Source organism: Herpailurus yagouaroundi, unplaced genomic scaffold, assembly GCF_014898765.1.
Source record: "Herpailurus yagouaroundi ecotype Mexico unplaced genomic scaffold, PumYag 163, whole genome shotgun sequence".
Classification (NCBI taxonomy): Eukaryota; Metazoa; Chordata; class Mammalia; order Carnivora; family Felidae; genus Herpailurus; species Herpailurus yagouaroundi.
The window spans coordinates 10,151,869-10,171,284 of record NW_024412404.1 but is presented as its reverse complement, the minus strand read 5'-3'; the positions used below and the strand labels follow the sequence as shown (position 1 = coordinate 10,171,284).

The window sequence follows — 19,416 nt, the reverse complement described above, 5'->3', positions numbered from 1 at the left end:
CAAATGATATGACAGCCATAGAAACTAACAGAACTGTTGAGAACATGAGGCTCCAGGCATGAAGGAGCCTTAGCAGATGTCGTTATACATTTGGACATTAATAATGAAGCAATTCCTACAAGGCCTCTTGGTATTACACTTGCAAAACTGATTCGAACAAATCAGCTCGGGAAAGAGCAGTCAGTGGAGCTAAAAGCTGGATTAAATATGGTAAACAAAGGAGCCTTGCCAGGGGTGAGCAGAACTTGGCTAGGAGAGACACAAATAACATCCTAAGACCTACTAACTCTAACAACGAATTGAAAAACAGAAAAGAGTCACGTTGGGGCCAGTGATAAATTTGCAGCCAATGCGACAAACCAAAGCAAGGGAGAAAATTTCAATAACATTCTAAATGAACACAAAAGTATGGCAATCATTTCACAATAGATATGTATACCAAATAAGCATGCTGTACACCTTAGACTTACATGGTGTTATATGTAGAGTATGTCCCAGTAAAGCTGGGGAAAAAATAAATTTGAAAAAATTCAAATAAAGTTCAATATTTTTTTTTTTATAGTATTTCAGAAACTGTGGAAATAAAGACAGGTAGAGAATTCACTTCAAAAGATGGAAAATGTCTGGGGAAGTATAAACCAAGGCTGAAATTGTAAGGAGGAAGTGTGGAAAAGATCAGGCAGAAAATTAAAAGCAAAGCAGTTGGTTCTAGAAAACAACACAACTACACCAGCAAATGCAATAATCCCCTTTACACAACCCAAGAAAAAGTCACCTTGAGCTATAAACTTACTCATTATTATGTTTAGTTCTAAGAGATAAGAAGCCAGCTGCACGAAAGTGATGGAAACTACCAGGCCTGGCGTTTTTACATCACATACACTGCAGTTCCATACCCCTTACCCTTTGCCTGGGGTGCCCGCTGGGTTTTACCAATTATGCGACAGATACACCAGAGGCTAAACATGCGCTGATATAAAACCCTTACCATACAAGCTTAGTAGTTAAGTAAGTTATGAAGTGACCATCTGTGTTTTCTGCTTAAGCAGATGAGAGGATCTCAAGGTTAGAAGAGACCTTCAAGGGCATGGAATCCACCTCCTTATGCTAGGCACAATACCTCTATTAAGTGATTCATCAGTATTTGCTTAAGTACCAAAAGTAACAAGAACTACCTCTCAACAGAACAGTATGCGGTTTCTTCCTACTCCATACTTATCAATCTTATTTTTATGCTTGGAACCTGACAGAGCAAGTCTTCCTTAACCCTTTAATTACCGATTTGTGATGGAGTACAGCCCACAGAATAAAATAAGTAGCTCTGAGTCCATACTGAGATAAATAATCGAATAAATAAGTGGGAGAAGAGGGACAGTGCTTTCTTACAGTACAATTTCCATTAACAGATGGAGAGGAATGGTAGAAACAGAAAATGACCATTTGGTAAGCACCACGTTAATAATTCTTGGGAGCAAGAATCATGTATGAGTACTAAATAAAATCAGTGGGTAAAATTATGAAGGAAAGCAGGATATTTTCAGAGTGTCCAAGTACCTCCACACAGGATACTTTTAAGTAAGGTCCACTCCCACTATGGAGCCCAAAGCAGGGGTAGAACTCATGACATTGAGATCAAGACTTGGACCCTTAACTGAATGAGACCTGCAGCGCCACCCCCCCCCCCCCCCGCCAACACACACACAAGATAATTTTAAAATATTTTTAAGTTTATTTATTTATTTATTTATTTATTTATTTATTTATTTATAAAAGTTTTCTTGTCTGTTTAGAGAACCAGTGGGGGAAGGGCAGATAGAGATGGGGACAGAGGATCCAAAGCACACTCTTGAGACGACTGAAGACAGCCTGATATAGGGCTTGAACTCCCACCCCTATTTATTTATGTTTTGAGAGAGAGAGAGCAGGGGAAAGACACAGGGAGAGGGAGAGAGGTTCTCAAGCAGGCTCCGCGCTCTCAACACAGAGCCTGATACGGGCATCATGACCTGAGCTGAAATCCGATGCTTAACCACCCAGGGTCTCCAAGATACTTTTTAATTACAAAGGGAAACAGTAATTTCATAGAGAAGAATCCTGGCAGACACCTAAGCCAAGAAATCAAAGTTAACTCAGACATGAGACGTGATATCATACACTGAGAAAGGCCCGTTGCTTCTTTTGATTCTTGCCAAAAATGCATATCCTGAATTTAATCATGAAAGAGCATTAAACAATCCAACTTGAGGGACGTTCTACAAAATAACTTATGAAGAGGGCACCTGGGTGGCTAAGTCAGTTGAGCGATTTGGTTTCAGCTCAGCTCATGATCTCACAGTTCATGACTGCATCAGGCTCCATACTGAAGGTGAGGAGTCTGTGTGGGGTTTTCTCACTCTCTTTCTCTCCTCTCTCTCTGTTCCTTCCCCTGCTGAATCTGTCTCTCTCTCAAAATAAATAACTAAACTTAAAAAAATAAATAACTGGCCAGGATTCTTTAAAAGTGCCAATGCCACAAAAGACTTTAACACACTGAGAACTATAGCAGTCTGAAGACTAAAGAGATGTGCCAACTAAATGTGATGAGGTTGGTTTTTTTTTTTTTTTAATGTTTATTACTTATTTTTGAGAGAGACAGAGCACAAGTGGGGGAGAGGCAGAGAAGGGGACACAGAATCCCAAGCAGGCTCCAGGCTTGGTGCTGTCAGCACAGAGCACAACGCAGGCCTTGAACCCACGAATGGCAAGATCATGACCTGAGCCAAAGTCGGACACTTAACCAACTGAGCCACCCAGGCACCTCGAGAGAGAAAGAATCTTAAGCACGTTCCATGCCAGTGCAGAGCCCAAGGCAGTGCTCAATCCCACAACCCTGGGATCATGACCTCAGTAGAAATCAAGCACCGGATGCTCAACTGATTGAGCCACCCAGGCGCCACTGATGATGAGAGATCTTAATTGAACCCTGCGCCCCCAACAAAGGACAGTAGTAGGGAAACTGGCAAAATTTGAATTAGGTCTTTAGAACAGTAAATAGTATTGTGTCAATGTTAATGTCCTAGTTTTGATCCATGAGATGTGAGACATTAACATTTGGGGATGTTGCTCAACATCACTCATCATCAGGGAATTTCAAATCATATCACCTCACATCTGTCAGAATGGCAAAAATCAACAACACAAGAAACAATAGGTGTTGGTGAGGATGTGGAGAAAAAGGAAACCTCATGCACTGTTGGTGGGAATGTAAACTGGTGCACCCAATGTGGAAAACATAAGTTAAAAAGAGAACTACTCTACTCCAGCAATTGTATTATTGGATATTTACCAAAAAAATACAAAAACACTAAACGAAAGATATACATTTACCCCTATATTTATAGCACCATTATTTTCAATAGCCAAATTACGGAAGCTGTGTAAGTGTCCATCGATTTATGAATGGATAAAGAAGATATTACACACACACAAATGCATACAATGGAATAGTATTCAGCCATATAGAAGAATGAAATCTCATCATTTGCAACAACATGGATGGAGCTAGTGTGTATAATACTATGTGAAATAAGTCAGAGAAAGACAAATACCACATGATTTCCAGACACTTGGAATTTAAGAAATTAAAAAAATGAGCACAGGTGAAAAGAGAGAGAAACCAAGAAACAGACTCTTAAAAAGAACAAACTGATGGTTATCAGTGGAGAGGTGGGGGGAGTGAATTAAATAAGTGATGGGGATTAAAGAGTACACATAACATGATGAGCACTGGGTGATGTATAGAACTGCTGAATCACAATACTGTACAACTGACTGTAATATAACACCATATGTTAACTATACTGGAATTAAAATAAAAATTTTAAAGATCATTTGGGGATGTTGGGTAAGTTCTTTGTGCTATTTTTACAGTATTCTTTATTTTTAATGTTTACTTATTTATTTTTAAGGGAGAGGGAGAGGCAGAGAGAGGGAGACAGAGAATCCCAAGCAGGCTCCATGCTGTCAGCGCAGAGCTCGACTTGGGGCTTGAACTCATGAACCGTGCGTGATAGCATGACCTGAGCTGAAATCAAGAGTCAGACACCTTGAGCCACCCAGGTGCCACTATTTTTGCAATAGTGTTATAAATTAGAAATGATATTCAAATAAAAACTCAAAAATATTTACTTGTCATAACCAAGAGCCAGCCCATTCTCCTCTACCCAAGACTTCTCCACCCTCAAGGCCTCTATTGGAATTTTACACAGAAGGAGTACTTTTTGCAATATTCAGCGTACTAGTTGCTTCTCTTTAATCACAATGGTAGGGCTTACATTTTTTATTTTAATCAAAATTTCTTTGATTTTATTACATTCTTATTACAGGAAGAAAAAAAACTGGCACATTAAGGAAAACCAGAAGAAAGACTCCAAATCATTTACTCAGGCAAAACTAAATTGTAGTCTGCCAGATCCTTTTTTATGTATATAAATATATTATATTTGATGCACTGTATTTTTAAAACAAAAACGAGATCTATACCATATGTCATTTTGTAACCTATTTTTTTCACTTAAAAAATATAGTTATATCTCTCTTAAAGACTAAAGCATACTTTTAAGACTCTAGCCAAACTGCTCTCCAGGAAGATAGTATCAATTTATTTTCAAAGTGCCATGTGTCCCATTTTAACTCCAACTTCCCATATTTCCTAATCTTGTTGTTTTACCTTTCCAAATTCATATAAAACAAAAATGAAAACAGAATCTTGATTCAGATGTTCAAATTATTGTAGAGGTTGACCATTTGAAAACTATTTCTTGAACATATTTATAGTTCTTCTTTTGTGATGTTGACTCTTTAGTAAGTTCTTTCATTTATTTTAAACTTCCAGACAATTCTTTCATTTTCTTTTTTTTTTTAACATTTATTTATTTTTGAGACACAGAGAGAGATAGAGCATGAGCGGGGGAGCATCAGAGAGAGGGGGGACACAGAATCTGAAACAGGCTCCGGGCTCTGAGCTGTCAGCACAGAGCCCGATGTGGGGCTCGAACTCACAGACCGTGAGATCATGGCTTGAGCCGAAGTTGGACCCTTAACCAACTGAGCCACCCAGGCGCCCCTACAATTCTTTCATTTTCCATGACATCATAAACATCATTGATATTATTTAGGTGCTCTTATTTCCAAGTACTGTCATTATTATGGGATACCATCTATCTTAACTAGAAATTTGAACTCTGTTTAGACCAACTGTGAGAAAAATTTTGTACACTATCACCAAATATCCTGAACTTCAATTCCTCTTCTGTATGTTCTTCATTTCTTTTTATGAAAAAAATTTTTTAACGTTTATTCATTTTTGAGAGACAGAGACAGAACATGAGTGGGGGAGGGGCAGAGAGAGAGGGAGACACAGAATCTGAAGCAGGCTTCAGGCTCTGAGCTGTCAGCACAGAGACCGACATGGGCCTCAAACCCACAAACCATGAGATCATGACCTGAGACAAAGTTGGACACTTAACTGACTGAGTCACCCAGGCACCCTATTTTTTTATTTTTAGACAGAGAGTGAGTGGGGAAGGGGCAGAGAGGGTCACAGAAAGAATCTTAAGTAGGCTCTGGGCTCAGCATAGAGCCAGACGCATGGCTTGAGCTCCCAAACCAGGAGACCATGACCTGAACCAAAATCAAGAGTCAGATGCTAAAATGTCTGTGCAACTCAGGTGTCCCTTGACTCTACTCTTCATACTGTTATTACATATTCAATATTATAAGACAGATGCATGGATTATATACCTTTAAATATCTGTGCTTAGTTAAGTATGTATATTTTAATACTAACTATAATGATGGAAAACTAGAAGTCAATTCATTCTCCTGGATGATAAGGTTTTCTTCCAAAATTATTAACGTAACTTAATGATGTTATTTTACAGCAATATAGAGTATATTTTTCAAAAATAAATAAAGATAATTATCATAGAGCCATATGATGGGTTAACAAGAATAGCCATCATTAGTAGGATTAAATAAAAAAATTCCTAAACCAAATGTTGGTTAAGATGTGGAGAAACTGGAATTCTCATAATTACAGTAGAAGTATAAAATGATACATTCACTTTAGAAAATTGCCGTATTTTTTAAAGTTTATTTTATTTATTTTGAGAGCAGAGAGAATGTGTACACACACAGGGTAGGGAAGAGACAGAGAGAGTGAGAGGAGCTTCCCATGCAGGCATGGGACACAGAGCCCAACATAGGGCTTGACTGCATGAACCATGAGGATCATGACCTGAACCAAAATCAAGAGTTGGATGCTTAACTGACTGAGCCACCCAGGTGCCCGTGGCAGATTCTTAAAATACTAAACATATACCTCCCATGACTCAGCAATTCAACTCCTATTAAAGAACTGAAAACACATGTCCACCAAAAAAACCCTTGAATTATATCTTAATAAAGCTGTTAAAAAAAAAAAAAACAAACAACTAAGGATGTTCAAATCTACCTACCTACCCAGTCCTGAGTGAAAGAAGCCAATTTATTCTATATAATTCCATATGCAAAAACAACAACAACAAAAAAAAAACAACAAAAACTAACCTATGATAACAGAAAACAGATCAGTAGTGGCTTGGTGGGGCTGGGGCGGGTGGTGTAATATTGACTAGGAAGAGGCACAAGGGAGTTTGCACAAGGAAATAGAAATGATTGGTATCTTTCTATGCACTCATCAAAACTGCTTGAAAAGGGGGCGCGTGGGTTGTTCAGTCCATTAAGCGGCTGACTTTTGATCAGGTCATGATCTCATGGCTCGTGAGTTTGAGGTCCATGTCGGGCTCTGTGCTGACAGCTCAGAGCCTGGAACCCATTTCAGATTCTATGTCTCCCCCTCTCACTGCCCCTCTCCCACTCTCTCTCTCTCTCTCTCAAAAATAAACATTAAAATTTAAAAAAAAAAAAGCTGCCTGAAAAATATATGTAAGACCTAAGTATTTCAACGCACATAAAGTGTATTTCAAAAATACCAATATAAAAATGAACAAGCTGATACATCTGTATATACATGACATATATGTGACTATGGATACACTTCTATGTCTACAGACTACATGTGGAAAATAATCACAAAACTGTTAAGCGTATGTACCTCTCAGATGTGAGGGTAAGGGGGTTAAAAGAAGGGAAGGACAATGAGTATATAGGACAACTTTGGGCTTTCCAGATATGTTTTAATTTCTTTCAAGTTTGTTCTTCTTTTGTAGTTTAAAACTATTTTAAAATGAGTTCACTAGATTTTTTTTTTAATTTTTTTTTTCAACGTTTATTTATTTTTGGGACAGAGAGAGACAGAGCATGAACGGGGGAGGGGCAGAGAGAGAGGGAGACACAGAATCGGAAACAGGCTCCAGGCTCTGAGCCATCAGCCCAGAGCCCGACGCGGGGCTCGAACTCACGGACCGCGAGATCGTGACCTGGCTGAAGTCGGATGCTTAACCGACTGCGCCACCCAGGCGCCCCTAGATTTTCTTTTAAATCATACTGATCTTTGCATTTTCTTATTTAACATAATTTTGACTATACTTTGATGTTTCCACCAGATCATTAGCTGTACACAGGATTGAAGTGTAATTTTGCTATTATTATAACCTATTAATTCATTCAGAGGTAATTTTCTGAGTTTTGTTTCTTATATATATCCTGAAGGATGTTTAATGTAATTTGTTTCTTATCTGGTTCATAAATAAATAAATATTCTTTTTCTTTTCTTCAAAGCTCCTTGGTCCTAGATTGAGGGAGTAGGTTATCACTGATTGGTTATCTTCTATTTTACTTTGTCTCCATTTGAGCTAGACGCCTTTCTTTTGTATTAAGTTCTTGGTAAGATAGGGTTGTGGGGAAGATAAGTGGCGGAAAGGGCAAGATAAAGAAGGAATGAAGTCTAAGTCACATTCCCTTCGAATTCTATGCCTACTTAGCCTCATCATCCAGATATCTGCTTTTTCTCAACATCCCAGATACTATGCCCACATTTTACCATTATGTGGCCTGAGTCCAACTACATTCTAAACCAAAATAAACTATTTGCCTACACAGTGCAATAGGACATTAACTGGAGCCAGAGGCATTTTTCGTTCTTAACTAAAAGTTTTATTCATTTAATCTTTAAAACTTAAAATCTTTTAAATTCAACTGTTTTATGCCCCCCCCCAAAGTCAAAGTGCCTTAAAAGTAACTAAATATAAAATAGAATGTTTAGGTTAAAAATGGAGTGCATAATATTTCATCCAGACAGAAAGCATTAATGGATGCTAAAAATCAATGAAAAGTAGTACTAAAGTATCTCCACAAAAGATAACTACAAAAGCTAAGAGTATAGTATTACCTGGCAGATATCACCTTAACCAAGTGATCAATGTTAGGATCATAGTAATGGAACAAATTGGCATCACGTGCCTCAAGATATGATCCACAGAGAAGAACACAAACTCGCTTCTGTGGCTTTCTCATTAAAAATGCAGAACCTGAATCTAATCATGAGCAAACATTGAATAAATCCAAATTAAGTGACATCTACAGGAATAACTGACCCATATTCCTTGGAAACATCGGATTTGCAAGACTAAAGAAAAAACAACTGAATGCAATGCATGATCTGAGATTATCTTTTGATATACACTACATTAAAGACAATTGGTGAGATTTGATCAGTAGATTAGATAAGGAAAGTATCATGTCCATGTTAGTTTACTGATTTTGATCTTTGTACTATCATTATATAAGAAGAGGTCCTTGTTTGTAAAAAGTACACATTTTAGTATGTCTGAAATGTACTCTCAAAGAATTCAGGGGGAAATCCATGTATGTGGAGAGAGAGATAAAGCAAACAAAATAAAACATGAACATTTGGGAAAACTTGGTGAGGGGTGTATGGGAATACTTTGAACTACCCATAGCTTTTCTGTTGCTTGAAATTAAAAAAAAATTTTTTTTAATGTTTTATTTATTTTTGAAAGAGAGACAGGGAGTGAGTGGGGGAAGGGCAGGGTGAGAGGAAGACAGAGTCTGACTCGGGGCTCAAACCCACAAACTGAGAGATCATTACTTGAGCCGAAGTCAGCTGCTTAACCAACTGAGGCCCCCAGGTGCCCTCTAAAATTTTTAAAATTTTAATAAAGTCCACAAGAAAGAAGTGGGAAGACCAGAGGCTTTCTCAAGCACATGACACTGCTTGACCTATGAATTTGATTGAGTTTCTGACTGAAAAGTCAAATTGGAAAACATTGCTTACATTGTCTTTCTGTGACCGTGGGCAGCATGTAACTTCTTCTTCACGGACAATTTTTACTAGAAATTATATTGAGCAGACATTAGCCTGTCAGGCCCTATACAACTGTATTATGTATCATAATGCATAGGACCTTAGGAAATGTGCACCAAGTAACTCAGCTTTCTGATGGTCCTAACTTATTTTAGTGAAGTGATCAAATATCAGAGGCTTTAAATAAACCCTGGACAGCTGGATTAAATTTCTGATGAAATGTTCTAACCTGCAGTGCAGTTATTTTACACCATCCATTAAGTGAGGGGATAAACTAGACTTCATGGGTAGGGTGATAAAATTAACATTTTGAAATAGTTTTTATTTATCTTAATCAAATAAACTTCAGATTTTTATAAGATTCATCAAAACCCTTACTTCAAGTCAATAATACTTTTGTAAGTGCTTCCCCATGGCTCTGTAAATACTTTTACTTCATTTTTTTTTTCATTTCTTTATTTCAGTGCACCAATATTCAAGGTATCCATTCCTTGCCTCCAGTGTAGATGGAGAAGATCAAGTTAATCTCTGAATTTACACTTATTTTTTTTTTCAATGTGCTAACCTCTTATCAGAAATTTAAGATCCAATCCAGGAATCACTGGACGCTCTCCAACAGCTACATCTGGATTGGACAATCTACCGAAAACCTGAAATTTACTGCCTGTTACCCAGATTTCTTGACAGTCAAACCAAAACATTTTATAAGAACGTAAGAAAAGACAAATAGTGTTAAAAGTCATCAGTCAAGAAAGAATACACATACACACAATGGTAGGAAGACCAGAGAGACATAATCAAATGCGAGACGTGATCGAGGACTCATTGTTAAATCAGGAGGAATACAGCTAGAAAGGATTGTTGGGGGGAGGGAGGATAATTGAAAAGATTTTTAGATGGACAGTATCTTAGATTAGACTGAATCAATATTAAATTTATTTAGTGTGATCATTGTATTGTGGTTACATTGAAGAATATTCTTTTCTTAGGAGAGGTATGCTGAAGTATTTACAGGTAAAATGTCACATGCTCCAGCAAAAAAAAAAAAAAAATATATATATATATATATATATATATATTTTAAGTATATAAAATAATACAGATGTTCAATGTATTTTTCTTTCAACTTTTTTGTAGGCTTAGTTTTTCAAATAAAAATTAGACAAAAATTAATCAAATTAAATGTATAGATGTATTCTGATTTCCATAGCAATTCATTAACACAGACTATTCAGACCTGGACGGATGATTTGAGACAACAGTTTCTCTTATACACTGAGATGTCACTATAGTAACATCTAACAGTTCCAACTTAACTGACTAAACTTAGGCCATGATATGTATTAATTTGATCATTCATGAATTATAGGCACAAGGTATTACACTAAGATATCCTGGAGACCACAAAGTTAACTGCTGCTCTAAACCTAAAAGTTATGATTGTTCTCATAACAAAAACAATAATGATGGTGAAAGGTATCATTTATTGAAGATCAACTACATATGGGATAAATTAAGAAAATTAAAAATTATGCAAGCTGCCAAATAATCCTGTAGATTAGTTACTGCTCCCCTTCTACAAATAATGATTCTACAAATAATGAAAATGTGTCTCAGAGAGTTCACTTAAAATTTCTTAGGTCATGCTTCAGACTCTACATCTCCCTTTCTCTCTCTAGCTCATCCCAGCTTTTGCTCTGTCTCTCAAAAATAAATAAAAACACTAAGAAAAAATTTTTTCTTAGGTCATATAGTAAATAGAAGAAGCAGCAGCAGAGCTTAACTCAGGGCTATGTGACATTAAAGGTCATGTACCTTCCTTTGGGTGCCGCTGATACAGGAGATACAGTTCAAATATGAACTGTAACTGTATGTTCAAAAATGAAAAGTAATCAAAAGCACTAAATATTTATGATATTAACATTTAAATACTCAGAAAATTTCGATATGTTTTTTCCTATTTTGTCTAAAGTAATTTTAAGCTTATTTCAAAAATGGAAAATTAGGTAACTTTGTCTTTTTCTAAAGTAGAATGAATACATAGGATATTAAGTGAAAACATTGCTTTCTAAGAAAAAATACTTTCAGATATTTAAGATAATTTTTTTGATAATTTAGTGAGAACTTTATTATGTGACTCTTATCTGTAAGAAAACAGGCTTAAAAGATACATAACCTGGAAACATCACTAAAACTTATATTCTGCTTCAGATGTCTTCATATCCATCTATCTTTGTCTCTGTACCCGAGTTTTTTTTTTTTTTTTAAGTTTGTTTATTTATTTTGAAAGAGACAGAGACAGCACAGTGGGGAAGGGGCAGAGAGCAAGAGGGAGAGAGAAAGAATCCCAAGCAGGCTCCCTGCTGCCAGTACAGAGCCCGATGCAGGGCTGGAACCCACTAAGCAGGGAGATCATGACCTGAGCCAAAACCAAGTCTCAGATGCTCAACAAACTGAGCCACCCAGGTGCCCCTGTACCTGAGTTCTATAATTCAAAGTGATCATCAAGTGTGAGATTATTTTTCATACCGATGATATTCTAGCTTTATTAATAGAATACTTGATTCTATAATATATTTATAAATAAAGGGGGAAAGAGAAATTTAGTGCTTTCAAGGTTTAAAGTCTTATTTCTGGGGCACCTGGGTGGCTCAGTGGATTAAGCATCGGACTTCAGCCCAGTTTATGATCTCGTGGTTTGTGGGTTCCATCCCCACATCCGGCTTTCTGCTGTCAGCATGAGCACTCTGCAGATCCTCTGTTCCCCCCCTCTCTCTGCCCCTCTCCCACTTGCACTCTCTCTCAAAAATAAATAAACATTTAAAAATAAATAAATAAATAAATAAATAGACAAATAAATAAAGTCTTATTTCTGATATTCCTCATGATAAAAAGCAGAAATCACATTTTTACAAGGAAAGAAAAGGCTTTCTGGGATATAAGTTTATATATTTCTTTTTATAATTTTTTAAATATTTATTTATTTTTGAGGGGGAGGGTAGGGGCAGAGAGAGAGGGAGACAGATGATCCAAAGCAGGATCTATGCCCAACACCAACAAATCTGATGCAGGGCTCGAACTCACAAACCATGAGATCATGACCTGAGCTGAAGTTGGACCTTAACCAACTGAGTCACCCAAGTACCCAGGTGCCCAGGTTTAATGAAAGAATAAAGTAAATATGCTGCTAAGAAAATACACATTTTCTGAAAGACTCAATAATTTTAGTAACATACATTACACCTTCAGATATAATAATATACTGATAAATTACTATATGCCATGCTGTCTTAACCACTTTACATGTATTAAAAAAATTTTTTTAACGTTTATTTATTTTTGAGAGACAGAGAGTGACAGAGAATGAGCAGGGGAGGGGCAGAGAGAGAGGGAGACACAGAATCCGAAGCAGGCTCCAGGCTCTGAGCTGTCAGCACGGAGCCCAACACGGGGCTCAAACCCAGGAACCACGAGATCATGACCTGAGCCAAAGTCAGACATTTAACTGACTGAGTCACCCAGGCGCCCCACCACTTTACATGTATTAAATAATTAATTTAACTCTACAACAATCCTATGATCTTATGTGGGTATGTTTAGGTGTGTACTATATTTAAAATTAAATACACACAATACATAATACTTAAACAATTTAGTTATTTAAAATAACCTGGTCCCTATAATAAGTTTATTGTTTAACATCTGGTTCCTTAGAACCATGAAAAGAACATGTGTTTTAATCAAATTCATATGACATCAGTAATTTTTAAAAATAGATGATAAAACTATAGCATCTCTTCTCTTAAAAATCTGTCACATGCAGAAAGTCCTGCTTTTAGTTCAAAAAGGATTCAGAGTCAGCCTTTAAAACAATAAATCAGGGGTGCCTGGGTGGCTCAGTCAGGTAAGTGTCCAACTCTTGACTTGGCTCAGGTCATGATCTCACAGTTCCTGAGTAGGAGCCCCACATTGAGCTCTGTGTTGGCAGTGGGGAGCCGACTTGGGATTTTGTCCCCCGCCCCCCGTCCCCCCCACTTGTTCTCTATCTCCCTTTCTTTTTTTTTTTAAAGTTTTTTTTTCAACGTTTTTTATTTATTTTGGGGACAGAGAGACAGAGCATGAACGGGGGAGGGGCAGAGAGAGAGGGAGACACACAATCGGAAACTGGCTCCAGGCTCCGAGCCATCAGCCCAGAGCCCGACGCGGGGCTCGAACTCACGGACTGCGAGATCATGACCTGGCTGAAGTCGGGCGCTCAACCGACTGCGCCACCCAGGCGCCCCTCTATCTCCCTTTCAAAATAAATAAAAATAAAGCTTAAAAAATTTAAAAACTAAAAAAATAACCACAATAAATCATCAGAACAAGTCAAAAAAAGATTCTATAATCTTTATTCTCTTGCTTAGGCCACTGTGGCAGGTAAATCTTATCATCAAATCTTTAAATAAACATTTTTAGAACATATTTTGGGCATTAAATTAATTACACTTGAAAATTAATTACAGTACTAGTAACGTTTCGACAAAAATTTAATATTTTTTATTTAGCTCTTTTTATCTGACTCTTCAGAATACATTCTAGTCCAGCACTATCAAAACACAAACACAGTATCAAATGAGCATAAACATTCAAGAAACAAGGTATATATTCTTTTCTTAGCTAGGAAGAATTCAACAGATTTTTTTTTTTCCTGGTAGCTTGAATGAAATTTTCCTCAAGCCCATTCACCCCACTTGGCTTTTATTCACTGATTCTTTGGGATCATTCCTAGAAATTACAGAATGAACATGGGCCTTGAGTCACTGGAAATGTACGTGCTCCAATAATAAATGAATGATTTGACTGTGTGTGAGCTTGGCTTAGTGAGAACCCAGCCCTGAAATCAGTCTGATCATCTCTGGGCAAAATGCTATATTACAATTTCTGGGTATGCAAACCAGAAGCCCCATGTGTGCCTTTGATCATGTGAATAAACACTGATGGATGAGCACACATCTTTGACAATTTTTGCCAGTTTATGACATAATGAGGAAAATAAGGACCATGTGTTGAATCATTAAACTAAATAATTAAATTTATATGACTGTCCTGTATTCTAAGATTATCTTCTTATAATTTATACGGATTTTTTAAAGCTAGTATCGCTTTGCGGATACTGTCATCACCCACTCTGAATTTTTTCTGCACTGCTCTATTATATTCAGAAGACCGGGATTCATTGCATGAGACTATGAAAGACCATCAAAATGGCATGCTTTTTTTCCTGAACAGTGGCCAAGCTCAGCATGTGATCTATCACTTAAATTTGCAACATGTTACTATAAATCATAGAATGTTACATTATAACCAGAGTTAAGAAAAGTTTACTAATGATTTTTTTTTTTACTAACTGAAACAAAGTTGTAGATAAGTGTGCAGAGAAAATGTTTTAGTAACGTTGTTATCTTCCTTGTCTCCTAGCTTAATGGGTTTTAAAAATAAACAAGGTAACTCAATGATATCAAATTTGGTTTTTTTTTTCAGCACTAGTATAGGTAACAATTTACAAATGAAGTAAATTTCCCTAGCTTGGCATTTTGTTTGTTTTTCATTCAAAGCATGTACTATTTGTAATTTTTTCATTTGTCTTTAATTTTGTTTTGTTTTGTTTTTTTGCCTGCCTTCCCTAAGTAATAGTTAACCTCTATGAGGGCAGAAATAATTTTGGTCTTGTACACCATTGTAGTCCCAGCATTTAGTAAATGCTAAGAAAATATTTATTGGATATAAATGAGGTTGTTCAGGAAACTGAACTTACTGAGCATTTACTATGTGCCAGACAATGACGGTACTAGTTATTTTGAATGTCACTATGTCTTGCAAATCAAGACAATGTATGAATATGATTTAGTATTTATTCTCTTTTTAAAACATAATTCCTAAAGACCTAAGAGTAGCTATATGTGAGTGTCTTCTTCTCCCCTAGTGAGATACATGTCTTATGTCCCCCCCCCGGCCGGGGGGCCCCCCCCCACTTGTTCTTTTCCTTTATCAGCATCATCAAGGAAGGAAGGAAACAGTGAAGAGTAGGGCCTGCCAGTGTAGAAGCTAGCAGGAAGATCACTTAGCTTTCATTTTTTCTTTTCTAAATAATCTGTAGACAGTTTCCTGGTTTAATATCCACTGACATTTCTTTAAATTTGTTCACTCAGTTCTTCCAAATACTACTTTGATGATATTTTGTAACCAAATAGCTAGAAAATATCCCTTATTGGCCTAGAAAGAGTGTGTCTAATTACAGAAGGTATAAATGTGGCCCATGCTCAGGGATGCCCATACTTTTTATTCTGAATGATTTTAGATTTACAGGTAAGTTGCAAACACTGTATGGGGTTGCTTATATACACTTCACCCAGCTTTGCCTAATGTTACTCTCTTACATAATAATGGCTCTAGTACTATTTTTGACCCTACTATACTGTCCCTGTGGTCACTAGTGATGCTGAATATGTTCTGTTTGCCCCTCTAGGTCCATACTCCATCTTATACACCCTCTTACGTGCCACAGGAGGTTCACTGGGACATATTTTATCCGTATGCTCCCTTCCCTTTTGGCTTCTGATTGGATCCGCCAATGAAAGCAGCAAGAAACTGGAGGGCAGGGTATTTATTTCCAACCCCCCCTACCTCCCGACCCAAAGAATTTTATTTCTGCAGAAACATCCCTTTACCAAATCCACAACAAAGCCCTGCGACATCTCTTCCACTCCAGTCATGCTTTATGCCTGGATACCTGCTCCCACACGCTGGTCTCTCCAGGCCTATGGGTGGTGAGAACTCTCTGCTGTCACTAACCCTGGGATGCTTTGACATCCATAGTTTTTTCCTTAATCTTACTTACAGTTCTTAAACAATTCCCTTTTTAAATTCCCCCTCACTACCCCCAGATAACTGTGCAATCTGATTTTTTTCCCAGGGACAATGATTGGTAACCTAACCAAAGTGATATTACTTTAAAATTGATTTTCTCTTAAGAAAATGTAAGGGAATATATCCTTTTACTCTGACACACCAAGTTGAGATTATTCATGTAAATGTTTCTACCAAACAGAGCTCCAAGTCATGCCATTCACAAGTGCAATATTATGAATCAATCACTGAAATTACTTCATACATTTAGCTTGCTCAAGAGTCAAGGAGACAATTACAGCACAGCCAATAAGCTGCCATGTATATATCACAGCAACTCTAGTGATAATCAATAGGGTTTCAGTTGGAACCTGTCCTCCAGAACCAGTGGGGGCAAGCATCTGTGCCAAGCCCCTCCCCACCACCACCACCCCCATCATCTGATACCCATTCTGGCCATGAGTGCTTTGGACAGAAACTGTCATTTCAGTTAGAGGAAATTATCTCTCTCGGCAGGGATTGGAGGTCACATCTACAGTTTTAAATTATGAACTACATTACGGGGCGCCTGGGTGGCGCAGTCGGTTAAGCATCCGACTTCAGCCAGGTCACAATCTCGCGGTCCGTGAGTTCGAGCCCCGCGTCGGGCTCTGGGCTGATGGCTCAGAGCCTGGAGCCTGTTTCAGATTCTGTGTCTCCCTCTCTCTCTGCCCCTCCCCCGTTCATGCTCTGTCTCTCTCTGTCCCAAAAATAAATAAACGTTGAAAAAAAAATTTTTTTTAAAAAAATAAATTATGAACTACATTAGAATAAATATGTTATCGACATAGACAGTAGATTGCTTAAAAATTAGAGGTATGAGACATACCAGGCAATTTCATCCCCACAACTGGATTCAATATTTAGTTGGCAAGTTCAGAGTAGGATGGACAAGCTTCAAGTCTGCACCCAATTTCCTTAATCAGACTCTTCACCTATCCAACTGCTTCTCCACAGATAATGAAAGTGAAGATCAGCAGGGATGCCTACAGCATCTACCCTGACAAAGAGCAGGGGACCCAGGAGATCTGAAGATCTAAGAGGCCAGAGTCAAAGCAAGCAGACTGTATCTCTGGCACAATGCCAAATGCAAAGAGCCAATTACAAAAGGAGACCAAGTTGTAACCTGTAGACTCCCGTCACCACTCTCCCAGGTAGCAGCCTGCTGCAACCCTAAGTCCTCATCTATAAAACCTTAAACTGAAGGTTGTGCTCTTCCCCCTCCCTCCCTCCCCAAGTATGGATTCAGTTTTCCTAACATCTCCTTCAGGGTTGTACCATATTCTACTTATTTTACCCATATCAAACGAAAATCTGACAGCATTTTAGCATTTCTACTGTGGAGCGAAGAAACAAAGCTTTCTTTGGAGAACAAAATACATTACAGCCAACAGAAAACTGAAGAAAACATTTTAAAATGCCAACATCAGGGGGAAATTATTATTTTTTTCCTTTAAGGGCATCTCCCTACTCTTGTACAACAATTGATAGATAGAGGAAAGTGAGCAACAATTCAGTTCTGCTTTCCGTGGCCCATGAAATTCAGCCACCCACAGGCATTTATTTTAAAATAAGTCAGAGTCCATTGCCATGATTCAAAAAAGCAACACACAGTATATTTACTTCTGAAATTTATTTCAGGTGACAAGACACCCACAGACTAACAAAATAAACATAGAATTAAATAGTATCCCCAAAGCCCAATTCTACTTCTTAGCAAAGGCAGATGATGCTTTAGCTACCAAGCTTAGTCTATATTAGTGTGTCCATGTAATTGACCTCTTTCTCCTATACCCTCATTCCACCCCCTGCAAATTTGAGAGCCATTTTAACAACAGCACTAAAACAATTTCTCACTCGAAGATTTGAAGACAAAACACCTAGGATGGATACACCCAACCCAGAAAGTGTAAGAAGAGATGAAGAAATACAATCAGGGCTTTTGATGATATTAATTCTATAGTTAGAGGAAGGGAAGGAAGTGAGAGGGGGTGAGCAAATCAACATGCAGAAGAAAAACAGGAGGGGTTAATTTACCCTGAAAATAACCAGTATTCTATTTGTCCAGGCCCAATGAGAATTTGTGCCAAGCAATTTCATTCATTTCACGGTGCCTAGAACACTGATGACTGTGTGGTAAATATTAAACAAATACTTGTTGGTTGATGAAAATGTACATGGCAATGCCATACACACACAGGAAACAGAAACTCAAGGTGGTCAGACAAATTTGAAAGCAATGCAAGGTTTGGTTCTCCATGGTAATAACATTTTCAAGGCACACAACTGGTGAAACAAATGAGATAAAAATTTGCCACATCCATAGCTCAACATGTTGTTCCTCTTTGAGTGCTAAAACTTTATTTGCAAAAGAAAAGCTAAGATTAGGTTTAAAATATTTTTAATTATATATACATAATATAATTTTAAAGACCAGTTAAGTTTTATTGCTTAATGTCTTTATGATTTAAAAAGGTTACTTGCTCAGGTTGGTTACATTTTAAATAGCAATATACCACTTGAAACCTTTAACACATAAGCACCCATTTACTGAACTAAAGCTAGCCTTGAACTTTTAGTAAGCCATATGCTTTTAAATTAACCCTTCTAAATACTGTACAAAGCTCATAACACAGACTGTTAGCTTATAGCTGAATTAGGTTACTACTAAATACTCATTAGGCAAACTATTGAAAATAATGAAACCATGCATATTCCTACAGCCCTATGAAGCCCGAAATTAAAAATGATACAGTGAGAATTTGGGATTAAGCAATTTGGCTGATCTCAATGGATTACACATTTTAAGTTGAACTAAAACCTCTAAGGACCCTTTCCTTTGGAAAGAAAAACCACACATTTTAAAATAGTATCTAATGGAAGGTCTATTAAAATCACAATGGATCATAGCTGTCAACTTCAAACAGTGTCTCTCTCCTTAAGAGCTTAAGTTTACACACTGGTGCAACACCACAAATGCAGATGCTACAAAGGGATCTACAGAGGAAAAACAAATTTTATTCACAACACTTTGCATATAAACTTTTCCTTCTGGAGACTTGTGTGGGGTTGAAAATAAAGGATGCTAATATGCACATTATGCAGCACATCAAGAAAAGAGAAAACACTTTAGTTGAGTGAAAATTCATTTATCTACTGAAAATCCGGGAGAATTCACATCC

At 37.3% G+C, this 19,416-nt stretch overlaps 1 protein-coding gene across 5 annotated transcripts in view; it reads right to left on the bottom strand.

Moving 5' to 3' along the window:
* TET1 (tet methylcytosine dioxygenase 1) overlaps positions 1 to 19,416 on the bottom strand; it is a 136,458-nt gene that overhangs the window by 77,124 nt on the left and 39,918 nt on the right. The gene's annotated exons all lie outside the window — the stretch shown is intronic.